Source organism: Peromyscus eremicus, chromosome 2 (genome assembly GCF_949786415.1).
Source record: "Peromyscus eremicus chromosome 2, PerEre_H2_v1, whole genome shotgun sequence".
Taxonomy (NCBI): Eukaryota; Metazoa; Chordata; class Mammalia; order Rodentia; family Cricetidae; genus Peromyscus; species Peromyscus eremicus.
In genome coordinates this window covers 123270394-123285358 of record NC_081417.1, presented here as the reverse complement: position 1 = coordinate 123285358, position 14965 = coordinate 123270394, and positions in this window count along the sequence as shown.

Here is a 14965-nt window from a genome sequence, read left to right as displayed (position 1 = left end):
CTGCCTTAGACTCGCTTCCTAATCAGACCTACATACACTCCTTTTGTTGGCTTTCTTCCTGTTGCCCCCACCCCTATTTTAGTCATCAAATGGACTGGTCAGCCTTTGATAATACTCTTATCTCCTGCCTAGCTTGAGACAGAAGTTCTCCATATAGAGTTGAGAGAGTGCCTAATCCCTCTTTTTGTTCCTCACCTTGAGGAACTGCTCCGTCTTCAATGCTTTCTTTCCCTTCACATTCACAGTTTGGTAGATTTCAAACCGAACAGCTAGCATGTGCTTGCCAGGTAACGTTATGCCAGGCTTACCCTGTTCCCAGCTGTTGTCAGCAGCGGGTCAAGGGTGCCTCTTTTCAGCCAGGCTGAAACTGGGACTGTCCTTTTGAATGAAAAGAACATAGGCTGTAGATTTATCTTCTAGCTTAGATGGGCATTCTCTGAAATGGTACTGGCCCCAGGAGAATTTCTTCAGCCACTCTCCTATTCTTGGCCTTGAGCTTACCTCTGGGTAGATCTGATTGATTGTAGCTGCTCATAACACCCTCCTGCATGTTTAGAATAATGCTTTGGGGGGAACAGTGGTAAGACACAGTATTTATTTACTTACCTCCTTTCAGAGGACTTGGAGGTAAGTTATATTCATTCACTCAGGTTTTCCTCTTGCTGTCTGATAAAAGCTTGTGTTTTGCATATCAGCATTTATTATAGCCAATATTTTAGGATAAGGTTTAAAGAATATTATTTCCTGACCCATCACCAAACTAACTGCTCCTTAACCTTACAGCATGTCAACTTTTGTTTCAAGCTAGATATCTTTCCTTGATACTTAAGATGCAAGACCAACAGCATACTGAGAGATCTATAGACACGAAAGCAAAGCTCCTGTGTTTTTTCATCCAAACATTATTTTCAATTTATTTTATAAATTTGTTGATTTTTTTCCTGTTATGTTTTATATAATATATGAACTTAACAAAATAAATAACAATAATAAAATCACAGTACAAAAGAGGAGACTATTTCCTCTAGTGCTTCTGTTAATTGTTGTCTACAGTTCCTTCTTTTCTATTTTTCCTCTACTTGCCATACTCAAATGACTTCTCACGTTATTGTTTAAAATAATCTCATCCATTGTTAGGTCAGTATCTATACCTGGTCTAATTACTCCAGAATTTTGTTCCTCTTACTGTCCAAAGGCACACACTGTGAAGCAGAGCGCACTGGACAGTGTAATGGGTGAAAAGAGAGTATATCCAGAAGTGAGGAAATTTGTGTTCTGGTCCAGATTCCGACATGTGGCCTTGTCCACCCACATCACCACACTACTGTAAATTTCATCATCAGTCCAGTACGATACTTCTAAGTGCAACATTTCTTCTGCTCTTGCAGTTCTCTGAATCTCACTTTAGGAATTCTCTAAGAAGGGATTTTTGTCATCTGTTCAGGGGTGTGTAGTACGAATCTTAATAGGTCTTATTAATAAAAACAAACCTGGGGCCAGGTATTGGGGTGAATGCTGGAAAATCAGAAAAGCAGAACAAGCCACAGCTTCCTCACCTCGCCAGTTCCCAGGCTGATCCTGTTTCCTCAGACTAGAAGCCTCTGAGTCCTTATTCAGAATGAATCTCAGCTGAACTGCTGCTCAAAAGCCTAAAAGCTTAACCAGCTAGTTCCTGGTCCTCACGCCTTATATACCTTTCTGCTTTCTGCCATCACTTCCTGGGATTAAAGGTGTGAGTCACCATGCCTGGCTGTTTCCAATGTGGCTTTAAACTCACAGAGATCCAGATGGATCTCTGCCTCCAGAAGGCTAGGATTAAAGGTGTGAGTGCCACCATTTTCTAGCCTCTATATCTGTCTAGTGGCTGTTCTGTTCTCTGACCCCAGATAAATTTATTAGGGTGCACAATATATTTTGGGGAACATAATATCACCACAGGGGTGTCTTTATTTAATTTTAGAAATTATTTATTGTTTTATTTTATGTGTATGAGTGTTTGCTCACATGTATGTCTGTGTACCATGCACATTTTTGGTACCTACAGAGGCCAGAAGAGGGTCTGATACTCTGGGATTGGAGACATTTGTAAGCCACCATGTGGGTGCTGGAAGTCAAACACAGGTCTTCTGGAAGAGCAGCCAGTGTTCTTAACTCCAGAGCCATCTTTCAAGCCCCTGGGATGACTTTATTTTTACCAGTACTCATAAACTTTATGTACTTATTTCCCTTTGCTTCTGAGAGTAATCTGTTCCATGTCCCCTTTTATCCTGTGTCAGCAGCTCTCCATTATGGCCTTTCTTTTGTATAAGGAAGCATTGTTCTGGTGGCTGGAGAGATGGCTCAGTGGTTAAGGGTACTGCTCTTGTAGAAGACTTGAACCTAGTTCCTAGCACCCACATCAGGTGGTTTATAACTGCCTGCAACTCCAGCTCCAGGACATCTGACTTACTCTTCTGGCTTCCTTGGCAACTGCACTTGTATACACATACACACACTTCAAAATTGAAAGTTTAGTGGTGGCACATGCCTTTAATCCCAGCACTTGGGAGGCAGAAGCAAGAGGATCTGTGAGTTCGAGGCCAGCCTGGTCTACAAAGAGAGTTCCAGGACAGCAAGGGCTACACAGGAAACTGTCTTGGAAAAAAATAATATTTATTCTTTATATACTTTCCCTTTTCTGAACAAAAATAAATTGAACTGTTCAACAAGGAACTATTTATGTTTTCAGGGTAGACAGGCATAGAATAAAGGTAAAAGTATGGGTGAAACTTTAGTAATCTGTAGTTCTTGGCACAAGTATGAACTAGTTATATTTATAAATGTACATATACATATATATGTATATATAGATAGATATTTTTAAGCTCATTTATTTATTTGGGGGACACTCAAATAGTTGGACCATTAATATTTATTTTATTATATCTTTTTCTATCAGATGATGGTTTAATAATCAAGTACCTTAATTTATTAAGTAATGAGTGCTTACAGGATTCCATTAAATTCATTTTTAAAAGCCTACCAGGTTCTAGCAGAAAAGCTGTATATAGAATATACTTGATTGCTTTGTTTCAATTCAGTGTTTAGCTCTAAGTATGCTGTATACCCATAAAAAGACACAACAAGAGATAGTGTGATAGAATAAGTAACAGGTTTTAAGATATTCTTTCACAGAGCTGCTGTAGAGGACAACCCCAAGAGCCATGGTTTATGTTGCTGTATTCAGAGGGTACCATTTTCAAACTACAATATGAATTATGCCCTGTTCATAGTACTTTCTAAGCCTCTGTTTCCTCTGTAAAATGAATTTTAAGATTTAAGTAGAGGTCTCGGAATCTGCTTGAGTAAGTTGAAAGTGGATGATTAATTATCTTCCAAAGCATGGCAGAAAGTTATTTCTGTTAACTAGGCAGAGCAAGTATGGATGGCATACCATACCACCTGCTTAATTTCCAAACTACATTAGTAGGCACTTGAAGCCACTGTCTAGAAGTTCCTGATCAGCCAAGCCAAGCTTAGCTGTGATATTCCTTTGTCCCACAGTTTTGTTATTTATGATAACTTAAGTGAATTTCCTAACATTCCCACAACCTCAACTAAAACCCTTGAGACAGGGTCTCTTTATTTTGGAGCCCTGTCTGTCCTGGAACTCAATATGTAGATCAGGCTGGCCTCCAACTCACTGAGATCAGCCTGCCTCTGCCTCTAGAGTACTAGGATTAAAAGCGTGCATCACCATGTTCATCTTGACCCTTCTTGAAAAATAGGGGTTGGTATTTTCACTCTGTAGCTTTGTAAACTGAGTCTCTGAGGGGCAAATTAACCTGCCAAAAATCACATCCTGTGGTAGCTAGGACTTGAACCTTCTCTAGGGCCATTTCCTTTCTACTTTTCTTTCCACATAATCCTGATCTAAGTCTTTTAAAACATCTTGTTGCCAAGTGAAGGTGAAATAAACATACACATATACAAAATTTGATGAGGGAGCCGGGCGGTGGTGGCGCACGCCTTTAATCCCAGCACTCGGGAGGCAGACCCAGGCGGATCTCTGTGAGTTCAAGGCCAGCCTGGGCTACCAAGTGAGTTCCAGGAAAGGCGCAAAGCTACACAGAGAAACTCTGTCTCGAAAAACCAAAAAAAAAAAAAAAAAATTTTTTGATGAGGGAAACATGGTAGGGATCCCTGACTTGCTAGTCATGGGTGTATATAATACCTTTCCCTACACTTTTACAAGCTATATGCAAGCAAAACTATCTCTCTGTGTTAGTCAGACTTTTGTTGTCATGGCAAAATGTCCTGAGCAAAACCAGGAAGGAAGTATGTTTTGGCTCAAAGTTATATATGGGTCCATTACGGTGGGGGAAGGAAGGAAGCCACTCACCTCATGGTGGCCAGGAAGCAGACAGAGGGGAGGAAGGGGGGGTGGGTGCTGCACTCCTGGGCTTTCTCCTGTTTCCCTTTACCTCATGGGGCCTCAGCTCATATTTGGATGGCACTGTTCACATTTAAGACAAATCTCACCCCCTTTAGTTAATCCTCTCAGAAACACCTTCACAGGCACACAGAGCTGTGCTTTATCAATCTCCTAGGTGCTTTTCAATCAGCTCAAGTTGACAAGACTAATATTATGGACAAGGTAGATGACTCAGCAGATAAAGGAGTGTGCCACCAAACCTGATGACCTGAGTGTGTGTCCTGGGATTGTATAGTGGAAGTAGAGAATAGGGAACAATTCCCACAAGTTGTTCTTTGACCTCCACACCCATAAACACAATAAATAACCTAAATGTAATTTAAATCAAGATTAATTATCCCATCTCCTATGCTAGTCTATTATCCATTACACACACACACACACACACACACACACACATACTTATGAATGCTCATATTACTCTTTAAGGAAGGTATTATTTGCCTCTGTGTATAAAGAGGGGCTAATAACTCAAAGATATACCTATAGATAGACTAGCTTACCTAGTCACAAGGGTATTTAGTGGGCCTACTTTTCAAGCTCATATCTATATAACTCCAAAGTCATCATAAATTTTGGAAATATGTACCTATAAAGATTAAAATTTTCACCAGGCAGTAGTGGTGCACACCTTTAATCCCAGTACTTGGGAGGCAAAGACAGAGGCAGATAGACCTCTGGGTTCAAGGCCAGCCAGTTCCAGGACAACTACACAGAGAAACCCTGTCTCAAACAAAAAAAACACAAAAATGTACATAAGATTGTGCTTATGTCAGGATATTTTCACACACATACACTTTATACATTGAGCCTATGACTTCTGCATCCTCTGCCTTCCCTTTCTCAGCCCATAATTGTTTTTTTCTGTCTCTCCTCAGAGATAGAAACTACTACTTGTGTTTTTTGTTTATAAGGGCCATTTGACCCACATGAATAGTAGGCACTCAATATGTTTCTCTGCTGAAAGAAACTGCTGGTGCACATAATGCTGGATCCTATTTCCATGTTTTCATTTGAGTACTTTCCCATCAGCAATGCCCTACTTTCTATTTAAATTCTCCCCATCCTTCAGAATTCCTCCTCTGTGAATCCTCCCTATACAGCCCACACAGATATCTTTCTTCCTTGTCTGAATAACAGCACGCACTCTAGCCTTGGACTACATTTCTCACTATGGCAAACTTGTATTGCTTTACTCACGACTAACTTTTGAGGACCAGGGCAGGTCTTCTGTTGGAGAAGTGCCACAGCATGTAACAGGCCTGAGCACAGGGCTCAGGGATTGCAAGGCTTCTTTCATCAGCCTTCACTAATATTGGAAGGTTCCATTCGATTCTACGTGTTTCTGAACATGGCAGTACAACTCCTACTCTCTGAGTAAGGATCTTCCCTCACTGAACAGAATGGTTTTTCTTTTTGTTATTTTTGTTTTTGTTTGTTATGTAATAAGGAGACACAACAAATCCACTAGTAGCTCAGGACAGACAGAAAACTAGCCACAACAAGAGTCCACCATCATTATTACAAGTTCTTTTTAAAAAACAACAGCAACAAAAACACATTATTTATTAGTACAAGAGAGAGAAAGACAGACAGAGTGCACATGTGTGGAGGTCAGAGGACAACTTGGAGTTGGTTTTCCTCTTCTACCATGTGGGACCTAGGGATCAAACTCTTGTAGTCAAGCTTGGTGGCTACCTGTAGAACTACCTTGCCAACCCATAATTCCAAATTCTAGTTCAACTGGAACTCTGGATTATTTACTGGAATGCAACACCAAATTATAATGTTGGATTCCCACATCTACTCTGATAATTCCTAATTCTCTTAGCAGTGGTCCATATTCTGCTAATTCTATGCAATTTATTCAGTTGGATTATAGATGCCACTATAGGGAACATAGTCACTTATGATTAAACTCCAGATTCTATTCCAGAAGTCTTATAGTCTCCCACTGAACAGATTCCACTATTCTTGAAATATCTATTAAAAATATTTTATATGCATATGTTTTGTCTGCACGTATGTGTACATGTGCACCACGTTTGCCTGGTGCATTTGAAAGTCAGAAGAGGGCATTGATACAATGGAACCAGAGTTCACATGCTTGTGGGTCAGGGAACTCGAAAAGAGCAGCGAGTGCTCTTAACCACGGAGCCATCTCTCCAGTGCCTACCCACAGGCTCCACTATTAAAGCCAAGAGTCTGCTTTCAGAAGTAGAACTTCTAGTTTGGCAAATACAGATTCTTTAAAAAAAAAAACACTTAAATTACATAATTTATTAACTGGAGGGTGGGTATGTGTGCCACAGCATTCATGTGGTCAGAGGACAAGTGCCTGGGAGTTGGCTCGCTCTCCTTCCACTCTGTGGGACCCAAGGATAAAACTCAGGTCATCATGCCTGGCAGTAAGACCTTTCTTTACCCACTTAACTATCTCACCTGTCTCCAATCCAGATTCTGTGGTTGATATATTGTGCACCCCAATAAACTTATCTGGGGTCAGAGAACAGAACAGCCACTAGATATAGAGGCCAGAAAATGGTGGCACACATGCCTTTAATCCTAGCATTCCAGAGGCAGAGATCCGTCTGGATCTCTGTGAGTTTAAAGCCACACTGGAAACAGCCAGGCATGGCTACACGAGCCTTTAATCCCAGGAAGTGATGGCAGAAAGCAGAAAGGTATATAAGGTGTGAAAACCAGGAACTAGTTGGTTAAGCTTTTAGGCTTTTAGAAGCAGTTCAGCTGAGATTTATTCTAGATGAGGACTCAGAGGCTTCCAGTCTGAGGAAACAGGATCAGCTGAGTAAACAGGATCAGCTGAGGAAACAGGATCAGCTGAGGAATTGGCAAGGTGAGGTGGCTGTGGCTTGTTCTGCTTCTCTGATCTTCCAGCATTCACCCCAATACCCAGCTCCAGGTTTGTTTTTATTAATAAGACCTTTTAAGATTTGTGCTACAAGATTCTATAACCTACACTCTGGATTTTAACTTTCTAATAACTTCCAGTTCTATTATTAGGCTCATGGTTATAATGTTAGCGCTCCAGGTGCTGTTCTTGTACTCACAGATCCACTCCACTTTTGTAGCATCACACTGTGCTCACTGAAGCCAAGATCCTATTATTGGAGTTTACATTCTACTACTGTGTTCTCATTTCATTATTGGAATACCAACTTTAAATTGTGAGGCTTGAGGATGTCAATGATTCTAGATTCAACAGTTAAAACCTTAAACTCCCCAGAATTCCATTATTAAAACTCAAGGTTCTACTCTAGAAAACATTAATTCCACAACTGGAACTAGATCTGGTTTCAGAGTTGAGGCTGAAGCTTAGTGATAGACTCTTGGGATTGTAATTATTGAGATTAAATTGAGCTTTTCTAATTTCACAAATGAATAATTTTTTTAGGGTTCCAGTTCCTATTATGTGAGTTTCTCATTCTCTCATGGGACATCCAAATTACATAATCAAAACCCAAAGATGCTGCTACTGAGTTTTCATTTGTTTTATAGTAATTCCATTTTTTCACTTGATCAGTCCATATTTACTAATGGAATCCAAGAATCAAGAAGTACTTATCACGGTGGTTAAAAGCCTGTGCTCCTGAACCAGACTGCTTATGGTTGGGTCCCATTCCTCTGCTTCTCACATGTATGACTCTTGAGAAGTTACTTGACCTCTCTGTACTTTAGTGTCCTCATCTATAAAATAGGGCTGACGATGGAATTCACCTGAGGTAGTAGTAATAACAGTGCAAGTGAAGCATTTCAAATGATGTCTGGCACAGAGAAAGCACTTAGGAAATGTTAGGTGTTGACCTAATTACTGTATTTTAATGCCCACCACCCCCAGTACTGCAGCCTGAAACTGCAAGGGCTCTTTTTTACTTTTTGAGACAGTGTTGCCCAGGCTAGCCTTGAACTTGTGATCCTCCCGAGTAACTCAGATTACAGATCTGTGCCATTAGGCCTGACTAGCATCATTACCTTTTTGCTTCGTTTTGTTTTGCTGAGACAGGGTTTCTCTGTGCAGCCCTGGCTGTCCTAAAACTCACTCTGTAGACCAGGCTGACCTCGAACTCAGAGATCTGCCTCCTTCTGCCTCCCAAGTGCTGGGATTAAAGGCGTGAGCCACAACCACCCAAGCTTGTCTTGAATTATCTATGTAGCCAAAGCTGGGCTCGAACTTTGATCCTCCAACCTCGGTCTCCCAAGTGAAGGAATTACAGGTGTGCACCACCATATCTGGTTTGCATTATTGCTACTGATGGCAAAGCTTAATATTAGTCTAATTATGTATTAATATGCATAATTTAATATTGTGTCTCAGGAATCCACTATGACAACCCGAATGCCTTTTCTGGAACTCCAAGTTGTGTGCTCCGAGTCCCATGTGGTACTTGTATTTCAGGGTAAGCGTTCAAACTGTAATACTGTATTTTTAGAATTGAGGTTCCAGTCTCAAAAGGCAGGGTTCTAATGCAAACATTCTAAGTCTAGTCTTCTAACTCCAAACTCGACTCCAGGTTCTTCTGTGACATTGAAAGTCTCTTGTCAGATTCCCAGGTTTTGCTCTCAGAACCTGAAATTCTATTGAGATGAGAAGTCCAGGTTCCAAATTCAAAGCCTGACATTGTTAGTAAACTCTAAAATCTCCCACTGATCACAGGTTTAACTCACTGAGTTAGTTTCCTCACATGAGAGGTCAGCTGCAGTTTGAAATTCTAATATTAGGAAGATAGCTCTTGGTCAATTCAACAACCAGAACCAGAGGTTCTACTTTAGGCATGTCAATAATGGTAAACAAAGATTCTACATTTGGAACACCCCCATACTAATCTGAGATACAGATTCTGCACTCGTTTGTGAGACAGGGTCTTACTGTGTTTCCCAGGCTGATCTTGAATCTCCCACCCTCAGGTGATCTCCTGCCTCAACCTCTCGAGTGCTGGGGTTGTAGATCTGTGCCACCAAACCTGCCATTAAAGTCTGAGACTTTTTTTTTTATCGTTTTTTGAGTATTGAATTTGAGACAGGGTCTTTCTACATAGCCCTGGCTATCCTAGAACTTGCTATGTAGTCCAGGCTGGCCTCAAACTCACAGAGATCCACCTCTTCTGTGGGATTAAAGGTGCGCACCTCCACACCTGGCTCCAAAGTCTGAGATTCTAATACTGAACTTCGGTTACCAAATTTGGAATTGTAGATTTTATTATTTCATTCCTTTTTTGGATTCCTATACAGATGTAGTTCTCAATTTTGTATCTCCTAGCTACTGGCTAGGAGTTTCTTGAGGATATTTCAAGCATAATGCTTTATATGCTCTCATAAACTGTACTCTCAGATTCCTTGAACAGCCAATCTCTTGATAAATGGAGACCCTTGGCAATGACTTGAAGCCACAGGGAAGCAGATTGTTCCTAAGGGACTCCTACTGTTCTTCTGTCCTTTCTTCACTGGTATCTTTGTGGCTCTTCTTCAGATCTCTAGTGATCACATGCACTCTACTGTGCCCATCAAGCCTGTTATAAGGTCAAGTGGCCTCAAGAATATACATTTGGCAGTGGGGTGGAGATGTAGTTCTGTTGAATGCTTGTCTAGTATGAATGAAGCCCTGGGTTCCATCCCTATCACCATGAAGAATTGGGTGTAGTGGCACATACCTGTAATCTCAGCATTGGAGAACTGGAGGAGGATCAGGAGTTCAAGGTCATCCTTGGCTATATAGGGATACATGAAACCTTGTCTGAAAACACCAAAAATAAACAACAATGCATCACTGGGCATGGTGGTGCACACCATTGATCTTAACACTCAGGAGGTAGAGGCAAGTAGATCTCTGTGACTCTGAGGCCAGCCTGGTCTACATAGCAAGTTCCAGGCCAGTCAGGGCTACATAGTAAGACCTTGTCTTAAATATCTGAGGCTTGTCATAGTGGTCCATGTCTGTAACTCCAGCAACTAGAAGCAAGAGGAATGAGGATTGCAAGTTATAGGCAAGCCTGGGCTAAATGGTAAGCCACTGTTTCAAAAGCCCCCATTTCCAAAAGAACACATTTGGAACTTTTTACACTAAGGTAAAATGACATAAGATATTTCATATGTCTCCCTCTAAATATTTAAATTTAGAAGGCTTTAAAAGAATTGAAGTCCCTAATACACAGTTCACACATTTGCAAGGAATGAGCTGATTTAAAGGAAAATCCAAGACCTTTCTGTTGGACTCATGAAATCAGTTCACCTCCCCTGTTCTGAAAAGATTCTGGAGCTTGAAAAAGTCTATTAGCTGGGTGGTGGTGGCACATGCCTTGAATTTCAGCACTTGAGAGGCAGAGGCAGGTGGATCTCTGTGAATTTGAGGCCAGCCTGGTCTACAAAGCAAGTTGCAGGGCAGCCAGAGAAACCTTGTCTTGAAAAACAAACAAAAAAGAAACAAAGAAAAAAGTTTCCTATTTCCATTCATTTGTAAAGTGTAGATAAGAATGCCTGTGAATAATATATGGGCTTTGTGAATATTGTGCAAATATCAGGTATTAATATCTACCCCTTCTGGGGCTGTTGTAATCATGACTGCTGTGCCACCTGCTGGACATTACTTGAATTACACTGCTATTTGTGTCCTGTGTCTACATAATCCTGTTAAAGTTTCTCTTGGGACAATAGAGGACTCAGTTGATTGGTTTCACGGAAATTATTTAGGAGAAAAGAGTTCAAACATTATCTAGTAAGCATTAACTAAGTGGAGAGGAGCAAGGGGACAAGAGAAGTCTTCACACCTGTCCTTGAGAAGGTGAGGGTCATGCAGTGTTACAGAACCTCACTGGGCAGATCTTGAGAAAGAAATACACATTTACTGGGGGAAAAAGAACACTAGAGACAGAAAATAACAATATGATCAAAGCAGAGCGATGGAAGTGCCATTGAGAATGGTAAGATGCTGTGTAATCAGACCTTTGCATCTAAGGAAGAGGAGGTGATGACAGTGATTAATAGCCAATGTTTACAGCCCTTTAGTGTGTCCGAAGTCCGTTTGAACATCTGTCCTCTTTATAGCACAATGTTAACACTGTGGACTGAGCTAAATCTGCTGTGTTTGATAACTGCTGCATTTGACATTCATTTAACTTTTCTCTCTTTAATTTTTTTTTATCTTAAAATAAAACCTACTTCACAGGGCTCTTGTCAGGATCAAGTGTTTTTCAAGTGTCAAGTTCTTACACACTAACCAACAGTTAGTAACTGCAATAATCATAAGCTATCATAAGCTATTATGTTACCTATGAGGTAGAAATACTGTAGTGTCACATAGGAAGAAATCAGGTAAGTGGCTGAAGTAGGACATTAAATTCTACATATTTTAAAGAACTGCACGAGAGACTTCAGCCTGCAAAATATGCTGGGCCCTAAGAGTTAAGAACCCTCAATAACATTGCCGGGCAGTGGTGGCGCACGCCTTTAGTCCCAACACTCGGGAAGCAGAGGCAGGTGGATCTCTGTGAGTTCGAGGCCAGCCTGGGCTACAGAGTGAGTTCCAGGACAGGCTCCAAAGCTACACAAAGCAACCCTGTCTCAAAAAACAAACAAACAAACAAACAAACAAAAAACCCCTCAATTACAGCCTTACATTTGGGTTTCATACAGTGTAGGCTTTGGGAAGCCACTGGAAGATCCTTCAGCTGGAGAGACTTTAGAATCAGAGTTTTATTTTTGAGAGAATTTAGACCTGCTGAGTTAATTCACACAGCTCACAATCAATGAGTATAATTATAACGACAATAAAGATGTGCTGAACACTAACCTAGGAAGTGTTGTGGAATATTACTTCAATGATGTAAAGATGTGTTACATTTATGTTGTGGACTATTACTTTATGTAAAGCTGTGTTACATTTATTTATGCTGCATTTGTTTAACTATGTAAAGATGTGTTACATTTGTTTCATCTTGTCTGCCTAAGGCATCTGATTGGTCTAATAAAAAGCTGAATGACCAATAGCTAGGTAGTAGAGGGATAGGTGGGGCTGGTGGACAGAAAGAGTAAGTAGGAGAAGAATCTAGAAGGGGGAGGGGAGAAGGGGGAGGGAGAGAGAATATAAGGGAGAAAGAGGGAAACTCCAGAGTCCAGCCAGCCAGGCAGCTGCCAGACAGACAGACAGACATGAAGGAAGCAGGAAAGTAGGCCATACAGAATGAAAGAAAGATAAAAAGACCCAAGGCGAAATATAGACGAAGAGAAACTGGTTAAAATAAGTTATAAGACCTAGTGGGCCAAGCCTAAGCTAAGGTCAAACACTCATTACTAATAGGTGTCCGCATCCTGCTTTGGGGGCTGGCAGTCCAAGAAAGCCTGCTACAATGAAGTATGTGGGAAGATTCTTACATTGCATTTTGGTTTTTAGAAAATAAACTGTGGGGGTGGTGAGATGGCTCAGTGGTCAAACTGTTTGCTGTCCAAGTCTCATGATCTGAGTTCAATCCCAGAGGCCATGATGGATGGACAAAATGGAATCCTGCAGCGGTCCCCTGACCTCCACACAAGCTCTATGGCATATGTGTGCCCACCCACATACATTACACACAGCCTCTCTCTCTCTCTCTCTCTCTCTCTCTCTCTCTCTCTCTCTCTCTCTCACTCACTCACACACACACACACACAGAAACTGTTGGACAGGGCACAGGTTCCAACTCAAGTCGTTTACCCCGAGTTCGTGCTCCTTCATCAGCACCCCCCCTTCCTCCCAAGTGCGGGGAGAAAACATTTTAGGACAGGAAGGTGCCTCTCTCAAATTATACTCAAACAGTGGCATGTGAAGAGCAAGGGTGGGGCCCAGGGATCTTTCCTTGAATGCAAAGAAGGAAATGATTCTGAATCCTGGGCACCTCTGGTCATCAGCTGAGACTCTGGAAGAGCCCAGCAGCCAAGAGTTCTGGTGAATCCACTCTGTGCCAGGAACCTGGAATTGTGCAACTAATAGCTCCTATGCCACACAATCACAAATAGTAAGCCCCTTAGAAGTTATGCCACTCTCCTTATCAAACAGATAAAGAGATGGGCCGGCCTATGGCAGAGCAAAGGTTTGTCTTGGGGGTCATACAGCAGCAAATGGCAATGTTTGGGGTCTATGCCTTACCGGGATTTGATTCTTTATAATTCATGCCATGGTAAAAGTGATGGACAGAAAAATCTTTTCCCAAAGTACAGAGAGCACATGGAAGAGGAAGTTCACAGAGGTCCAGGAAAAGGAGCTTAAAATCCTGGAGACAGCTCTAGCCAGCGTTTCAGGAGTAGGCTGGCTACATGAGGGGATTTATACCTTCTTTATGTAAATGATGCAGACCTTGTATTTCTGCAAGAGACCACCCAGGAGCGGAAATGATATCTGCAGGGTTTGTTTCTCACCCAGGGTTTGTTTGATACAGAAAAAGGACGTTTGGATTCATCAAATGACACAGCTCAGCGCTGTGGGGACCAATGGCTGGGTGTTAAAAGACCTGGCGTTAGCCCCCATTCTGTCTCTGTCACTTAAGTGACTCTGGCAGCCCCCAGACCCTTTGGAATTTAGATTTTGTTTTCTCATCTGTGACATGAGACATTTGTGTCCAGTTATCTGGAAGAAATCTTTCCAGCTCAGGCAATCTACATCAACATCTTTTTATGGCCCGAGTTAGATTTTTTTTTAAAGACTGCTCAGCTATAAGAAGCTTCTACTGCCTAGAATCCAGAGGAACTGATAACTTGGTGTGCTAGGTCAAATACAGTTTTCTACCACACTAATCTCTAACCCCAGATGTTAAACTGACCTCTACCATCTGAGGGTAGACAGGTTTATTTGGAGGAGGGAAAAACATAAAATATGGTCATTGAGTCTCTCAGTTTCAGCTTCCTCATCTATAAACGTCTGTAAAACAACTACATCCCTTGATTGTGAGTTCAAATAAGAAATTGTATAATACCCAGGATAATACCTGGTATATTTTTCAAATTTACCACTTACAGTCTGCCCTTTTCACTGACATTGCTTTGGGCCTAGTCTAGGCTTCCATCTCACCTGGGCTTCTGAAAAAAAAAACAAAAACAAAACTTCTTGTTACCATGTTTCCAATCTTGCCTCTGCAATTTCATTCCTTTCAGTAGCCAGAGTGATATTTTGAACACAGATTAGTCCCTATCTCTCCCTTGATTGAAAGCCCTTCAAGATTGCTCAATGAAAAACTCCAATCCCTCCGGATGGGCACAGGTCCTTCCGATCTGACCCTTGCCTGCCTCCCTGTGGCCTGGCCTCCTCCTTTGCCATTTTCTCTACTCATGCACACACTGTTCTCTGCCTCATTATGACTTGGATTCCGGTCTCAACTTACATACCACTTCTTCAAAAAGACTTTTCTGAGTAATTTTCTCTCCAAGATCTCCCTGTCCTCATTATTCCTTCTCCTAATGATCTCATAATATTTACACAATTTACACTTAATTATTTATATGCACTAC